This window comes from Otolemur garnettii, unplaced genomic scaffold (assembly GCF_000181295.1).
Source record: "Otolemur garnettii isolate 467f Iridium unplaced genomic scaffold, OtoGar3 scaffold00011, whole genome shotgun sequence".
Classification (NCBI taxonomy): Eukaryota; Metazoa; Chordata; class Mammalia; order Primates; family Galagidae; genus Otolemur; species Otolemur garnettii.
Window position 1 is genome coordinate 19,677,390 of NW_003852406.1, and position 6,001 is coordinate 19,683,390.

At 31.9% G+C, this 6,001-nt stretch overlaps 1 protein-coding gene across 1 annotated transcript in view; it reads left to right on the plus strand.

The window, feature by feature from the left end:
• LOC105886476 (IQ domain-containing protein H-like) overlaps positions 1-6,001 on the plus strand; it is a 71,764-nt gene that overhangs the window by 26,769 nt on the left and 38,994 nt on the right. The gene's annotated exons all lie outside the window — the stretch shown is intronic.

A 6,001-nucleotide genomic window follows, 5' to 3' on the forward strand; every position in this document is an offset into this window, starting at 1 on the left:
TACACAATAGCAAAACTTTCACCTTGATTGAACTTTGTCAATGAAATCTTGAATTGTCTAAAGTGGTTTTAATTTAATATAACTTTGTGAAATTTTGAATTATGTTTCTAGCCTCTATAAAAAATTAATACCTAATGACATACTAAGAATCCCAAATAATAAATGTTTACTTTGTTATTTTTCTTATTAACCAAATTCCTGAACCTCATCATGTCTTAGAACATTGTTCAATTTGCAAATATCTTTAGCTAAATCTAAGAAACAATACTAAAATTAACTTAATACAAGTACCATTCCACTTTTCATTTAGTAGGGTTATAATCTTAAGCCTTAATGTTAAATGAACAGAATTCAGAAAGGTCTTTTAACTTTCTTGGTGCTTCCTCCCTATCTTGTTTTAAAGGTATGAAATATTTTCTCTTTTGGAAAAGGAAAAGCTTAATAGTCCTCCAGTTTTGACAAGAAGCCTTTAATTCATTCCCTTGAGCTACTATTGTAACTTAATAGCAGAAGTTTTCCTGTGTTATTCCCATTCTCTTTTATAAACCTAGTTTGCTTTTTTTTAATAACAGTGATTTATTTTATCTTCTTTATATCTTTTTTATTCTTTGGGTTATATATAATGTTCATCAATGTGAATTAAGACTATGAATTTCTAGGACCTACAAAAGTGATATATATTTTTTATAAGAAAGTATAGGAAGAAAAAGTTGAGCATTTAATTACCTCATCGAGCAAAACTTAAGGGAAATATAGTACATTTTTATTTTTTATATTGTGAAGTCAAGGATGTCATGATAGATTTCTTTGTGTTCACATGCTATATAATAAATTTGCACTTGTTGACCTAAAAAGCAAAAACCAACTTTTCATTTTGTTGATCTTATGTCAATTTTTTGTCTTCATTTTGTACTCCTGGCCTGAAGTGATTTTCCTTCCTTGGCCTTCCAAAGTGCTAGGGTCACAGTGTGAGCTGCTGTACATAGTCCATAGTCTCAATTTTATTTATTTCTACTCTGATCTTTATTATTTCTTTCCTTTTACTAATTTTTGATTTTGTTTGTACTTGCTTTTCTAGTTTGTGTAGTTAGGTTGTTTACTCGGAGGACTTTTACTTTTTTGATGTAAGTGTTTATTGTTGAGAACTTTCCTCTTAGTACTGCTTTTGTAGTATCCCATAGATTTAGGTATGTTGTGTTTCTATTTTCATTTGTTTCAAGAAATCTTTTAATTTTCTTCTTTCTTTCTTTCTTTTTTTATGTTTTGTGGCTTAATCATAGCTTCACCATAACCTCAAACTCCTGGGCTAAAGTGATCCTCCAGCCTCAGCCTCCCAAGTAGCTAGGACTACAAGTGCGTGCCACTCTGCCTGACTAATTTTATGGAGCGAGGTCTTTCTGTATTGTCTAGGCTGCTTTAGAACTCCTGACCTCAAGTAATTCTCCTGCTTGATCCTCTCAAACTATTGAGATTATAAGTGTGGGCCACTATACCAGTCTTAATTTTTTATTGCTCATCATTTAGGAACAAGTTGTTTTATTTCCATATGTTTGTGCAGTTTCCAACATTTCTTTTTTTATTGAGTTCTAGTTTTATTCCATGTGATTAGAAAAGATACTTGATATGATTTATACTTTCTTGAATTTGTTGAGGCTTGTTTTATGGCCTAAGATATGGTCTTTTCTGGAGAATGCATAATGTGCTGATGAAAAGTTTATGTATTCTATAGCAGTTAGGTGAAATGTTCTATAAATGTCAGTTAGGTCAATTTAATCTAGATCATAGTTTAACTTCAGTGTTTATTGGTTTATTTTATGTCTGGATAAACTGTTTATTACCAAGTGGGGTGTTGAATTCCCTTACTATTATTGTATTGGAATTTATCTTTCACTTCAAATCTATTAATGTTTGTTTTCATATACTTGGAAGCTCTGGTGTTGGGCTTTATAATTGTTATTTCCTTGATCCCTTTTTCATTATATAGTGATCTTTCTTGTCTCTTTTTACAATCTCTGACTTGTAATGTATTTTATCTGATCTAAGTATAGCTACTTCAGATCTTTTTTGGTTTCATCTTTCTTCATTGTTTTTCTTTCAGTCTATATGTGTCTTTATAGAGGAAGTGGGTTTCTCAAAGGCAGAATATAGTTGGATCTTGTGTCTATCCACTTAGCCACTTTGTTTTAAGTGGAAAATTGAGTCCATTTATATTCAATGTTATTGTTGGTAAATAAGGACTTACTATTGTCATTTTATTGCTAGTTTTCTGGTTGTTATATAAAATCTCCTTTTCCTTTCTTTCTTATTAAAGTATTGCTTTTTATTTCTAGAGTATATATTATAGTTTTTCATTATGATTACCATGAGGATTGTAAAAACCATCTTACAAATATAGCAAGTTATTTTAAGGAGATAATAACTTATCTTAAATCATAAAAAAGAATAGAAGCAAATAAAAAGCTTTTAAAAAACTGTGTACTTTAACATAGCTTTCACCTCATTTACTTGATTATTATGCCAAAACATCTATATTCTACACTTCACAGATGTTGATGAGTTTAATGCAACCACGTCAGGTTGTGTAAAAAAAAAATAAATAAATATCAGCACATTGTACCCCACATATGCATGAATGTATTCATGATCTATGTGTATTTGACTTAATAAAAAAAAAAGGCAAAACAAATATATTTAGAAAAGGAATTATGAGAGTAAATTTGATTTAGTAAATATTATAATATCTTATAACAATAATAACTAATAAAAATAATCATGATGCTGGTAAAAAAAAAAACTGTGTACTTTAAGCCCATCCCCCCAAATTTTGACTTCTTTTCGTTTACGTATTTTAATAATGCCTATTTCTTAAGAGATTGATAGCTATTATTGTTTTTGATAGATTTGCCTTTTAGGCTTAATACTAGAGTCAAGAGTAGATTGCACACCACAGTTAGAGTATTAGTATATTCTGAGGCTGTCTATATACTTATTTTACCAGGGGTTTTTATACTTTTAAATGTTTTCTTTTTGTGCATTTGTTTTTCATTCTTCCATGTTAAAGAATTCCCTCTATCATTTCTTGTAAGGTGGATCTGGGGTGGGAATTTACCCAGCTTTTGTATGTCTAGGAAAGACTTTATCTCTCTTTCATATTTGAAGGATAGCTTTGCAAGATACAATATTCTTGGATGGCAGTTTTTTTCTTTTAGCACTTTGAAAACATTCATTCCATTCTCACCTAGCTTGTATGGTTTCCACTGAGAAGTCTGTTGCCAGATGAATTGGAGCTCCTTCATATGTTAATTTGCTTTTTTTCTCTTGTTGCTTTTAGGTTTCTCTCTTTGTCCTTGATCTTTGAGAATTTGATTTCATATACCTTGCACTATATCATTTGGATCAAATTTGTTTGGTGTTATCTGCCTTTTCTGCACCTGGTTATTTATTATTGTAAGTTTCGGAATGTTTTCTGGCATTTCTTTGAATAACCTTTGTACCCCTTGCTGTTGTTCCATTCCCAAATCTTTGAGATAATTTTCTATATCCTGTAGCTGATCTCCATTCCTTTTCATTTGTTTTCCTTTTTTCTCTTCTGATTGTGTGTTTTCAAATACTGTTCATGAGCTCATTTATCCATTTTTCTGTTGAGACCCTCTAGTGTATTTTTTAATTCAGCAGATACTTTCTCAGTTCTAAGATTTCTGTTTTACTTTTTATTATTTCAATCTCTTTGTTAAATATCTCTGATAAATCTCTGAATTGATTTTCCATGTTATCTTGGTGATTTGTGGTTTTATTAAAACTGCTATTTTTAATTCTTATTCAGAGTGTTTAAATTTTGCTGTCTCATTAAGGTCAATCACTGCTGCTTTACTTTGTACATTTGGGGAGGTTATGGTTCCCTGTTTGCTGTTATTTCTTATGGATTTATGCCTATATCTTTTCATCAAAGGATTAGTTATTTATTCCAATCTTCTCTACCTGGCATGTTTTGATTTTTATTGCATATGTTTTCTCAGAGATTTTTTGTAATTTTTAAATTTCTGCCCCTCATCCCCTGCATTGGAAATGGTTGTCCCTTTCATCCCTAGATGATGCCTTAACCCCAGGTTTGCCTCAACTCTAGTAAAGGATCAGAACACTGCTTGTCCTGAATGAGGGAGGTCCCAAAAGGAATATACCAACAGGCTGGCTAGAGGTTTGTGCCCAGGGGACCTGTAGGATGCCAACAGTGACTGCTGACGCACAGCTACTATGATGTGATATCTATTTTGGCCAAGTTATAAAGCAGAGTTTCTAGGGCTGAGAATGTAGTCCTACCTCCCTCCTTTGTTTCTAGCTGTCCTCAGGGATATTTTACCCTTCAGGTACCCCCAGTGTTTCACATGAGTTGAGGCAGGGACATATCTTCTATCACAAAACCCAAGATAGTGAGCAGTCTCATTGTCTACCTTGATCTCACTTTCTCCAGTGGAAGCTGTGAGTTGGGGAAGATGTTTCATGTGCTTGGTGCAGGGCAGGGGACATCATAGATATGAAAATCTGGTTCTATTATCATCTTCTTGGAGTTTTTTCACTTCTCTGGGGCTTTGGAAAACTGTCTCATTCTCATATTCAGGTTCTGTAATACTGTAGAACTGTATGTTTATTTTTGGTTTTCTGTGGTAGGGGCGTGAAGCCAACTTGCACTGACACCACCATGTTGGAAATAGAAAAGACCACAAACTTTTTAAAGGCAGTTTTTCAGTGTATGTGAAAAGATTTTTTTAAGTTATTATTTTTGGTTTAGTAATTGTGGCTCTAGAAATTATCTTTAGAAACAAGGAGAGATACAAATGAGTTTCTGTATAAGTATGTTCATTTTAGCATTACAGCTAATAGAAATACATTTGGATAGACTTTAAATGTCAATAGTAAAAGAATGATTAAATTCATTAAGCACATCTGTATGTGTAGTATATAGCTATTAAAATTGAAGAAATTTTAATGAATGGAAAATTTCTCATAGTATATGTTGAGGGGAAAAAAACCAGGTTATAAAATTGTGTACCAAGTCAGTTATCAATATTGAAATTCACTTCTAACCACATAATTCATGGAGGTTAAAGAATTTAGGAAGAGACTTTCACTTTTGGAACGATGGTGATATACTTTCTTCTATACCTCCTACTAAGTATAACCCTAAACCCTGGACATCATACAGAGGGTACCAAAAATGTATACACATTTTAAGAAAGGAATAAAAACTATATTAAAATTGTAATACTCAATATATACTGATAATAATAGATGAATACAAGTTATATCAAGCACTTCTTATAACTGCTGAAGTCAAACATTACTTGAATATTACAAATTAATATAGTTTTTTCCTTTCTTAAAATATGTATACATTTTTGGCACCCTCTATATATAAAACAAACTTAAGAAGACTGAAAGTTGAAGAGAAGAAAGGCAGACCAGCTAGGGCCTTTGGGACACAATGCACAACACGGTGGTAAGTTTACTGGGTTTTCTTTTTGCCTCATATATCCTGTATATAAACTAAGTCATTGTCCTTCTCTCCAAGAATTACTTTTACCCTTTTTGCAAGACAGATCTCTGACAACAAATTCCCTTAGTTTTTGTTTGTCTGAGGACATCTTTATTTCCTCTTCACTTTTGAAGGGTAATTTTCCTAGATATGGAATTCCAGGTTGGTGGGGGTTTTCTTTCCACATTTTAAACATTTAATCTACTCTCTTCCTTCTTGCCTGGTTAGTGAAGAGAAATCCAATATAATTTTTTATCCTTGCTCTTCATTAAGGAATTTTTTTCCTCTGTATTCCTGCAAGGTTTGTTCTTTGTCTTTAGTTTTCTGTAGCTTGAATAGATATAGTTAGGTTGTTTTTGTTTGTTTGTTTGTTTGGGTTTTTTTTTTTTTTTTTTTTTTTGGTATTTATCATGGCCAGTGTTCTCTGAGATTTCTGGGTCTGTAGTTTGCTGTCTGTCATTAATTTGGGGA